At 38.6% G+C, this 12,662-nt stretch overlaps 1 pseudogene; it reads left to right on the top strand.

The window, feature by feature from the left end:
- The first annotated feature begins 6,147 nt into the window (after positions 1-6,147).
- LOC130025803 (uncharacterized) lies at positions 6,148-6,246 on the top strand (annotated as a pseudogene).
- Positions 6,247-12,662: the final 6,416 nt, after the last annotated feature.

Genomic DNA, 12,662 nt, shown 5'->3' with positions numbered 1-12,662 from the left:
ACACAGCAGAAATTGATGGTATATATCTTATTTGTAAATTTGTAACTGTAACATATTGTCCTTTTCCATTTCAAGGATGAGATGTATCCATAGAGTAGATTGGTTCACTCACAATACTATATTCTCTCCTGGATACTTTTTAAAACTACTTTCTAATTTGCCTGTTTCTAAACTTTTTGAGTACTAAAGTCCTCTTTACTATTGTTAGATATTTCTCTGGTTTTATTTTTACTTTATGTTCTAATCTTAATGGTACCACCATCTACTCAGTCAATGAAGCTAAACCCTAAGGTCTCTTCCACTTTCTCCTGCACAAGTTTCTGCTTTCTGACAAATGGGAGGACCTCGAATGCTGACATCAATCTAATACCCAGGGCCGCAGGAGATAGTGTAGTGCTTATGGTATTTTCTTACATGCACTCAATTTGACTCCCAGCACCACCTGATTGCCAGAGTATGAAAGGCTGTATAGCATCGGAGGACCCCAAGCACCATGGCTACGTTTACTGAGAATTGCCTGTGGGTCCCCCACACCTCCTGAGCATTGCTTTAGAGACTCTCCCAGCAACCAAAAAATATGCAATGCCCCAGAAACATGTACTTGTCTTAAATAGGGACCCTCACTTGAGTGAGGTTCACAAGGAAATATTGCATGAAAACATAAATCAAAGAAGCAGGGGGAAAGGGTATATCATGTGAGAAGAGATCATATATTTGGTGAAATGTGTTAAGATTCAGATGCCCTAGTCTTCCCACCAGGGATATTCCTTCAAAAATGCCCCCATTATACTGGAAGGGTGCTAGAACATTATATGACTGAAACTCAATTATGAGCAACTTTGTAACTGTGTATCTCTTGGTGATTCTAATTTTTAAAGTAATTTTTAAATGCACCCATCAAAATTACCTTTGTACCACTAAATGGGAAAGATACTTTCTAATACTTATCCTCACCAAAAGCTCAACAGGGTGTGCCACTTGCTAGGAAACGTCCTCCCTTGCATTTTTCTCATCATACTTATTAGTACTTCACTCTTATATTTCTTCCCTCTTCTCATGCCAAATCTTTAGTCTCCCTTGCAAGCTCCTCAAACATTATGTATCCATTCAACACTGAGGCTCTTTTCCACTTCCTAATCTTGATTTCTTGTCCATGAACTGATTCTAAAACATAACATAGCTGCAATTACAATATTCATGCCAAAGACAGTCATTGATGTATCTTGGGGTTAGCATTCTTCAAGCTATAGGCACACGGGTGAGTAACATTATTTTCCTACAGAGAACACAAAAATAGATATGCTGGGTTTTACACTTCTATCAGTAGTCTGAGGTACAAATTAATTATATATATTTTTAATGTTTTATTGAATATCTGTGAGATAGACCATTGCAAAGCTATTCATAATTTGCTTCCAGTCATACAAGGATCGAACATCCATCCATCCACTAGTGTATATTTCCCACCACCAATGTTCCTGGTTCCCTAAAACCATCCCCCAACACCCTACCCCCACCCCCAGCCTGTCTCTATGGCAGGATCTTTAATTCTTTCTCTCTGTCTCCTTTTTATTTTGTGCATCATGGGTCTCGTACAGGTACTAAGAGGTCATCATGTTTGTTCAAGAAATTTAGTATTTTTATCAGGAAGCTAAGGCTGGAGTAGCTTTGAGGTATGGAAATGACTGCTGGGGCATCCATAAGTACAGGGCAGTGGGGGTGGATGCCCATCGTGACCCAGAGAAAGCCTGGAGATATCAGTCACAAAACCCGCATATCCGAATTTTCAGCTGTTATATTTCAGTGAGAGCCACCTGAGATGGTGGAAACCAGACGAGGCCATGGTGGCGATTTTGGATTGTGGGAGCAAGTGGCTGCACTTGGTTCTGGTTGGATGGGCACCCAACTAACCTGCCTCCCTCTCATTTACCCTAGTGTGTTCAGCCTTTTGCAGGTCCAAAGTTAACTGAGGCTTTTGAGCTCTTTCAAGATTGTTTATGGGTGTCTGAAACAAGACCAATCCATTAGCTTGTATAGCTGAGCCAGGGATGGTCTGTGAACATGGCTCCCACATATCTTTTGGGAGTTTAATTTCTCGGGAAACGTAGTCCTGAGGTGTTGGGATCCAGCCCGAGGCACAGTGGCCATTTGAGGTTATCAGGAAGCATGAAGACACCATTAGACGGTTGATGCACTCACCTGAGGGTACAGGTTGATTTCCTGGAGGCATTGCACCACCAGACTAACACAGATTCATTGAATTAATGAGCGAATCATCAACATTTTTAAAATGTGTCACTTTATTACATTTTAGAAGGGTAACTTCTAACAATGAAGTAATCTTCAGGGTATAATCAAGATCTATGATTTATTCTTAATATATTTAATAAAAGCTACACATTTTGGAAATTTATACAAAGAAATTCTTTTATAGTATCTCTCTTCATAATTTACTTGTAAATTACTAAGATATCACTGTATATTCCACTGTTCTTAGCATAGAAATTTACAGACAGAAAGTGCTACGTAAAAGTTCATTTTGGCACTTCTGTTCAAGGTGGTACTGGAAGTTCTTGCAATAGAAATAAGGTAAGAAAAAGATATTAAGGGTTTCTTATGTATGAAAGGTAGAAATAAGCTCTCACTATTCACAGCAGATGTCATACTCAATTTAAGGAATACTAAAACCTCTACCAAAAAAGCTTCTAGAAACAATAGACTTTCATAGTAAAATTGCAGGTTACAAAACCAATACCCAAAAGTCTATGGCTTTATTATACGCAAATTATGAGAGAGAAGAAAGTGACATGAAAAAGCAAGTCCATTCACAATCATGCCTCAGGAAAATCAAGAACCTTGGAATCTGCTTAACTAAGGAGGTAAAGGACCTACACAACAGGAAATAACAAAGGACACGAGGAAACGGAAACATATATACTTCTTATGGAATGGGAGAATTAACATTGTCAAAATGGCAATACTCCCGAAAGCATTGTACAAATTCAATGTGATCCCTATAAAGATACCCATGACATTCTTCAAAGAAATTGATCAAGCACTCCTGAAATTCATACGGAACAACAAATGCCAACTAAGAGCTAAAGCAATTCTTGGGAAAAAAGACGATGGAGGCATCACCTTCCCCAACATCAAACTCTACTATGAAGTGATAATAATGAGAACAGCATGGTGCTGGAACAAAGGCAGAGCCGCAGACCATTGGAAAAGGATTGAATATACTGACACACACCCTCAAATATACATCATCTAATCTTTGATAAGGGAGCAAGAAATGTGAAGTGGAGCAAGAGAGTCCTCTTTAACAAACGGTGCAAAAAAAACTGGACAGCTACATGCAAAAAGAAAATGGCTCAGACCTCTACCTAACACCATGCACAAAAGTCAGATAAAAATGCGTCAAAGACCTCAAAATCAGACCAGAATCCCTCAGTTACATTGAAGACAAGGTCGGCAAATCCCTCCACAACATTGAAGCTAATGGTATCTTCTAAGATAACACGCCACTTGCCAAGCAACTGGAAACAGAGATAAACAAAGGGGACTATCTTAAATTAAGTAGCTTCTGTACTTCAAAAGAAACAGTGACCAGAAACACAGACTCTGCCATGCGGGCAAGATACTTGCAGAAGCCTACCAGGTTCTGTGAGAGTGAGAACTGAACAATAAGAGTTGTTATCTTATCAACAATATCCAGTCTCTGGATCTTGGCCATTGATGGAATTACATGGCTCCAGGGGCAGTTCATGGTTGTAACACTTAAGAAGATGGGGGATCTGGATGGAGGGGGCCCAGTCTTGATCTGAGCAGCCTTGGAGATCTCATCCCCCGGTCCCGCACACCTGGGTTCTGTTGGAGTACACAGAGCTTAGGTTAATCAAATTGCACCCATAACAGTGCTCCCGAGTCACTCCTATTACTTTGTCTGTCTGTAACCACTTCTATGCTCTCTTCCCCAACCAATTTGTAAGGTCTCATCCCTCTTAGACACTGAAGCTGTACTGTAAGTTAATATTGTCTTCCTCCTCTCCTTATGTCTTTTGAGCAGTTTACCTTAATGCAAGGTCCTTTTGTATAGATACAAGAAGACAATTAATTAATATGCTTTGTAACTTAGGAATTGATTGGCTTTGAATATTATTCACTCCTGGGCATCTGCTTCTCAACTTAAGCCTCAGTTGCCCTCACTTCCTAGCACCCCAAGGGCAGGGTCCCGACATGGGACTGGATGGAACCAGGGCAAGCCGGTAAGTTATGTGCCATACTGTCATCGCGATGGGCCAGGCCAAGGTGCCACAATTCTTAACTATAAGTTAAGAGGTTGATCATAGGCAAATGATGTCATGATCCAAAAGTAACGATGAGACTAGGGCCCTGCTGCTAGGAATAGGAAAGATATCTTGCCTGAGCACTGCAGTCTGAGATCGAGATGGCCCTAGGAGAGCAATTCTACAAGCTCAAAGTATTTCTTACTGTGTCCATACAAAATGATTAATATTATATATGCTTATATGTTGGTTGGACAAGGAGAGGAGAAACACCTCCTAGAAGCTCTTTTCCTGTGTGTCCTGACTAGCTTGGGTGAGACTGCTTTCTCCCCTTCAAACTGCCTTCAGTAAATGATTTGAGTATATTGAGACAGTTTTCCTTTTCTCTCAGAAACCTAGCTGGTCTTAGATCTGGAGATCTCAGGTGCTAGCCAGGACTGATCTTTGGGATATAGATTCCCAGCTCTAGCCAGGCTGGTCTTTGGGATGCAAATCAAGGTGCTTGCAGCTTGTGAAAGTGCTTGTGGAAGGTTTCAGTTTGGCTTTGTATCTTCATTCTGGAGGCCAGTATTACTGGCCTGCTGATTAAAAGGAATCAATGTGGATGTAAAGAAACAATGTATGGTTTGCTGCCTCAAGGTTCTTTCTGTAATTCCTTTTGTTGACATCACTGTAATGCGCCTTTTAGAGGTTCTATGATCTATATAAGGGGATCTTCAGGGCTCTCAGTGTGCTCATGTGCTTGAGGATTCCTGAGGCCTCCATGACATAAATCTCTTCCATGTAATAACCTGCTGCTCCACAACCAACCAGCCTGAACCCCGTTTCCTTCCATCTCCTGACCATCGCCATCGACCTCCGTGGAGTGGGGAAACGGCCTGACAGCCAGCCTTTTATTTTTTGTGTGTTTACACAGGTTCTGCTTCCAGTTCCTTCATGCATGAGGCTCCTTCAAGCTTGGGGAGAGTGGTCTGAAGCGTACATATGGCTGGTTGCAGAGGTCTTCAGCTGCCGGGGCTCTACTCAGGGCAGTGAGGGAAACTCACCCCTACCCATCCAAGGGGCCCCGGTGGGGAAAGCCAGCTGCCGGGTCAGTAGACTGTCGTTTTAGACATATTTGGAATTAATTTTAGATCGAAAAGTACTTATGTGCTTAGTAATAAATTACTATACACTTGTTCAATCACCTCAGAGACCCCAATCTGCACAGAGAACTAGATTTTTAAATACAGGTCTGTTTTGCCTTTATGTCATGACTGAGAATCACTCTCAGTAGATATGAAACTCACTATACACAAAGATGCACACAGGCTACTTTGAGTCATCTGTGTTGTTAATGTGTGTTGGCCATTAAACTTCACTGAGACCCCTTTATCTGTCCTTTACAGGAGCCTCATGAGTCTCACCTTCCATTCAAGTTGTACTTGTAATAAGGTGGAATGAAATCATCAATATTCTCCTCACCTCTTCCTTCAGGAGAAAAATCCTACTTACATTCAAGGTGGTCAAATTGCAGACAACACCATCCACCTTTTCATGGAGATGAACACGGGACTGAGGCGAGAACAGCAAAAGGCTGTAGTTTAATGGTCTTAATGAAGGTTCAGGGAAGGGCATTAAACGAGACTCATATACCATCTTCCAAAAGAATTATTTTGTAAAACTGATGTCTTGGGTATGGTAAAAGATAATATGGTAAAAACCATATTTTTCTTGCTGGGACATTAAAGTTTAAAATCTATCTATTCATGCTGCTTTGAAATACATTCCTTGATTTGGAATCACTGTCTGCCATAGGCGTGAGTAAGGACAGCACTCAAAGTAATCAGAAGAGAAAAATATGGAAAAATTAACTCCTACTATGTTTCGTAACATATATACTAAAATTGAAATGATACAGAGATTAGCATGGTCCTTGCACAGAGATGACATGCAAACTTGTAAAGTGATCCACATTTTTGTTGCAAGAAGAATTAACAGGGCAACTTTAAACTAAGACAATCCCCACAAGTACAAAAATTCTACATAAAGATAGCACAAATCCCCATCACAACAATCTCCTCAATGTCAATGGACTAAATGTGCCAATTCAGAGGCACAGAATGGGAAGATGAATTAGAAAACTGAACCCAACTTTCTGCTGCCTGAAGAAACACTTCTGAACAATCAAAGTAACCATGGGCTCAAAGACAAACGCTGGAAAACAATTCTTCAAGAAAGAAAAGAACACCTCCACAAAGCTGGAGTAGCCATACTCGTACCAGACCACATGGACTTCAGGCTATAGGTTATAAGAGACAGTGAAGGTCATTTCTTCCTGATCATGGGATCTGTACATCAGAAAGAACTCACCCTCCTCACTGTAGGTGCAATAAGACCAATAAGACCAATAAGAGCAAAAGCTGGTTCTTTGAGAAAATAAATAAGATCAATAAACCACGAGAAGCCTCTCAAATTAACAAAGAGAAAGAATTCTAATAAATCAAATCAGAAATGCAAAGAGGCATATCCTAATAGAAATTACAAAAATCCACAGGATCATCAGAGATTATATTGAGAATCTTTGCAGCAGGAAATTAGAGAATCTTGAATAAATTGATAAATTTTTGGTTTCCGATTATCTCCCAACGCTGAACTACGAAGATTTGGAATACTTAAACCTATCACTACCAAGGAAATTGAAATGATGGTCAAAAGTATCCCCCCAAACAGATTCCCTGGCCCAGATGGATTCAATTGTGAAATATTTCAAACCTTTAAAGAGGAAATGCTGCCAACATTTTTTCAAGATTTTCCAGGAAATTGAAGAATCAAAAATACTCCCAAATAGTTTCTATGAGGCAAAGATCAACCTAATACTCAAATCAGACAGAGACACCACAAAAAAAAGAAAATTACAGACTTACTTCCTTGATGAATACAGATACACAGATTTTCAAGAAAATACCAGCAAAGAGAATCCAGAAACTCAACAAAAGATCACACACTATGACCAAGTTGGTTTATCTTGGGGATGCAAGGATGGCTTAACATTCTCTAGTCAATCAACAGAATACACCATCTCAATAAAATATAGTCATAGGATCATATCAGTAGATGTAGATAAAGCATTTGATAAGATCCAGCACCTATTCATGATGAAAAACTCTCAACAAAATGGGAGTTGAAAGTACTTTCCTCAATATAGTCTAAGCAAATTACCACAAACCCACAGCAAGCATTATTATCAACGGGGATAAACTAAAGGCTTGGAGCAGAAATCAATGAACTAGAATCCCAAAATACTATCAGGCACAAAACAAGTTACCCACTCTCACCACTCCTATTCAACATTGTATTTGAAGTATTTGCCATATGATTTCGGTAAAAAAAAAAAGATATGAAGGGCATCCAGATAAAAAAGGAAGAACTCAAGCTTTTACTATTTGGAGATGACATGATACTATACTTAGAAAATCCCAAAGAATCTACAAAAAAAGCTCCTGGGAACGATAGATTTGTTTAGTAACGTAGCATATTACAAAATCAATATCTGGTACTCCATGGCTTTCCCATATATTAATAATGAAAGAGAAAAAAGAGATAGAGAAAAAACAATCCCATTCACAATAATTCCTCAGAAAATCGAGTATATTAGAATCAACTAAAAAGGTTAAGGCACTATACAAAAAAAAAACCCCTACAAAACACTACTTCACGAAATAAGAGAGTATATGAGGAAATGGAATCACATCCCATGCTCATGGATTGAGAGGTTTAACGCTGTCAAAATGGCAATACACCCAAAAGCTCTATACAGATTTAATGCACATTCTATAAGGATACCATAACATTTTTCAAAGAAATAGATTAAACACTCTTGAAACTCATACACAACAATAAACTCCCATGAAGAGCTAAAGCAATCTTTGGTAAAAAGAAGAAGGGAACACCTTCCCCAACTTCAAACCCAACTACAAAGTTGTAGTAATCAAAATACCATGATATTCAGATAAAGACAGGTCTCAGATCAATGGAATATAGTTAAATATCCTGACGCTGGCCCTCAGATTATTATTACCTAATCTTTCATAAAGGCTCAAATCCATCACAGGTAGCTTGCCAGGCTCTGCCGTGAGGGCTAGATAATCTCGGTAGCTTGCCCGGCTCTCCGAGAGGGGCGGAGGAATCAAACTCGCGTCGGACATGTTGGCTGCAAGGCAAGCGACCTACCCGCTGTGCTATAGCTCCAGCCCATTAGATGTATTCGATATACCAAACACAGTAACAAAAAGTCTCATGATAGAGACGTTATTGGGCCCGTTGGGCCCGCTCAAGCAAATTGCAGCCAACATGGCCGACCCGAGTTCGATTCCGCTGCCCCTCTCGGAGAGCCTGGCAAGCTAACAAGAGTATTTCGCCCGCATGGCACAGTCTGGCAAGCTCCCCATGATGTATTCCATATGCCAAATACAGTAACAACAAAGTCTCCAATGGAGACGTTACTGAGCCCGCTCGAGCAAATCGACGAACAATAGGAGGGCCTTTACCTTTACCTTACCTTCATAAAGGCTCAAGAAATATGAAATTGAGCTAGGAAGTCTCTTCAGCAACTGGTGCTGAGAAAACTGGACAGCAACCTGCAAAAAAAAATGAACTCAGACCTCTTTATAGTGCCAGGCACAAAGTCAGATCAAATGTATTAAAGACATCAATATGATACCTGAATTCTTAAGATATATGGAGAAAAATGTGGGAAGATCCCTCCATGATATTAAAGATAAGGGAAACTTCTAGAATGAAACACCACTGACCAAGGAAGAGAAAGTGAAGATAAACAAATGAGACTACATTAAACTTAGAAGTTTCTGCAACTCAGAAAAAATGGTGACCATGATAAAAAGAGAGCCCACATAATGGGGAAAAATTATTTATGCAATACCCATACAATTAACCTCAAAATTCTGACTGCTGTATCATTAAGAACACTAAATAGTTCCCGTGAATTTTATTCTTCTTCACATAAATTTACTCTAAAATATTTTAGATTTCCTTTTAAACAACAGATAAAAAGGTAAAATTATGAGTTTTTATAAAAATTAAAAATATCCCTATACATAGCAGGTGCGACCCATAAAATAAAAAAGCAAGCAAGCAAGCAAGAAAGAAAGAAATTAAAAATTAAAAAATAATGCTGTTTGCAATGCTAAGGATCTATCCAAGATCATCATACAATGGAAGGCAAATGCTCTATCCCTGAGTTATATCCTTGTTCTTAAACATTTAAAAAGTTCTTAATTGATTTCTCATTGCATTTTCTTTTTTAAAAAATTCTTTTCTAAACATTCCTGGTCGCCAATGTACCTCATACTTTTTGACCCTTGCTTCTCTTCTATATTTGACCTCTAAGACTTAGTTGTCACCTTATCCTTCCTATAGCCATGTTTCCCTTGGAAAAAAATTCCAAGATCATTTCTGGCTTGCTTTAACTTGGCATAAAATGGAAACCTTATTTTCTGTATGCTCTCACGCTAGAGGTGATGATGTTTTCGACCCAGTAGAACTCTTTTCTGGGGAGCTTTCTGAATGTTTCTACTTGACTTCAAAGTATCTAAAGGTAAGGCATCATCTTTTTTTTTTTTTGCATTTATGGGTCACACCTGGCGAAGCACAGGGGTTACTCCTGGCTCTGCAGTCATGAATTACTCCTCACGGTGCTTGGGAGGACCATAAAGGATGCTGGGAATCTCACCTGGGTAGGCCGTGTGCAAGGCAAATGCCCTACCTGCTGTACTATAGCTCCAGCTCCACCCCCTTCCCCATAATTCATCATCGTTAGGGCCTCAGATTTTTACCTTCCATTTAGAAACTTGATATTTACATTGACACAGTAAATTGAAACCACAAAACCAATGAATGGTATGTTATAATGGTAGAAGCCATGAGCAAATATTGATAAACTATTAGTTGGCATGAACGAATTCTGTCTCAGAGGCTTCACTTCTGAGGATACCTGTCACTACCTCCTTTCTGTTATGTATCCCAGGATCAGAATCTACATCAGGCCATCAGTAGAAATTGTCCACCCGAAAGCTAGCCTTCCACTGGGATCAGAATCCTTGATCCATCTAACTTGTAATTTTTCATTCATGACTTGTTGACCTTGTTTCAGTTGGAGGCATCCAGAGCATAAACTCAGCTTTCCCGTTGTTACCACAGGAAATCCAAATACCTAAGAATGTTATCATTTCTGACGCCACTGTTAAAGATTTTTTTGGAATCCCACGGTAAGACACTATCATTAATGTTATAATATCACTGTTCTCCATAGTCCAGATCTCCCCAAAGAACTCTCTACCCTCCGCACTACAAGTGCAGACTCCAGTTTATGATGCTCCTGAACGTACTTCTAATAGTTTCACTCAGGTTCTCCCCTAAAGTGCACAAGTTAAGTTCATACCACTCCAAGTTCTCATGCCTAAACTACCAGAGTCGGCTTGGTCCTCAAGCATGTGTTCTTCCTTGAAGAAACACCGTGCATCCTTTCTCTATGTCTCTCTTTGCGTGCTTTGTTAAACGAGTGTTCTCTCTTGAACATATATTGCATTCCACCCTACAAAGGTTTAACAAGTTTCTAAGTGTTTTTCAGTAAAATCTATTTTGCTTCACTAAACTGAAAATATTAAAACACCAGAGCATTGTTAAAACCAATATTTGTATCTTTTAAACCACAAATTTTGAAAATGAAAGGGGGTAAATTAATGGAATACTACTCAGTTGTATGAAGTGAAATCTTCTTATTATCTGTATAAAATTGGATCACATGAGGATATTATGTTTAGTGACATAAACCAGGCAAAGAAAGATAGGCATCATACAAGTTCATGCATATGTGCATATGGAGAAAACAAACTAAAAGTATAAAATGAGACAGACAAACGACTAAAACAATATTTATATTCTATGATTTATAATTCAATTAATAATGGTTTCTCATACACATAATTCCATCATGACACTCCTCATTCTCTCAAAAAATAAACCCTCCCTCTCCCCCAAACCCCCAGAATCCCTCCCTCCCAATCCCCTTTCTCAATTGTGTGGATCAGTTCTCCCCTTACATTGCCCTTGAACCTTTGTTGCTACCTTGCTGTGTGTCTTTACATCCCACATATGAGAAAAATCTCTCTGTATCTGTTCCTTTCCTTAAGGCTAACTTTACATGCATGATATCCTCTAGTTTCATCCAATGTTGAAAATTGCATAATTTTGATCTTTTCAAAGCAATACAAACAAACTTTAGAACCATGAGACTATTTAGTTACCAGATGGAAAGGTGTAATCAAAGTGGAAAAACTGAACAATGGTGAATGACAGAGTAGGCCTTTCAGTAGTGAGTGTAATATGATACATGCACGTTGATTATGCATAATCCTAAAATTTATGAAATTCTAGTAATTCTATAATGTAATTTTAAATAATCAAAACAGTATTTAAATAACTTACATTTATCTATGATTTTGACGTATCTTTTGTGTCAAATTATCAGAAATAAAAATAATGTGAGATAGAGATATTGTGTATCACTATATTTTAAATAAGAGAAGTGCTGAAAATTTCTGTGTCATTATGAACTGTCATATAAATTGACTCCAAAATTAAATTAATATACTCAAAGAAAAATAAAAGTCTACCAATTTAATCTTTTGCCTTCAGAGAGGTTCCCATCGGCTGATCTCTGGCAGACAAAACAATTTTTATATTATTTTTTTAAATTTTTATTACTGAAACACCATGAGGTACAGTTGTATATTTACAAATTTTTGTTCTTGGGTTTCGATTATACAATGATCAAATGCCCATCCCTCCCCCTGTGCCCATTTTCCACCACCATACATTCCAGTATCCCTTCCACACCTATACCCCCATCCCACTCTGCCTCTGTAGCAGGGCATTCCCTTTTGATCTCTTTCTCCTTTTGGGTGTTGTGGTCTATAAAAGAGGCATTGAGTGGCAATTATATTCATTCCATAGTCACAATTTTTATTTTCAAAGGATTTCTTGGCACAGATTTGGCATTCTTTGATAGCAACCAACTCCTTTTCTTCTGCTTTTTGTTTTAGAAATATATACTTATACTCAGACTGACTAGTCATGGCACCAAATTGACAATGTACTTGTTTTTACTTCAGTTCTGTTTCCTTATTACCACATATTATTAGCAGTGGATAGAAAATAACAGGCCCAAATTTCTTGGGGGAAAGGGAAATGTTTATGCTTTTCTTAGTTTGGAAAATCCCTGTCACTAGTATAGGGACATTCATCTAAATTTGTAAACACAATGATTAAGAAGAGGTAAATCATGACTTCAAGGTAAATCATGACTTCACTTCAAGG

This window comes from Sorex fumeus, unplaced genomic scaffold (assembly GCF_029834395.1).
Source record: "Sorex fumeus unplaced genomic scaffold, SorFum_2.1 ptg000032l, whole genome shotgun sequence".
Classification (NCBI taxonomy): domain Eukaryota; kingdom Metazoa; phylum Chordata; class Mammalia; order Eulipotyphla; family Soricidae; genus Sorex; species Sorex fumeus.
This window is presented reverse-complemented; position numbering and strand designations above follow the sequence as displayed.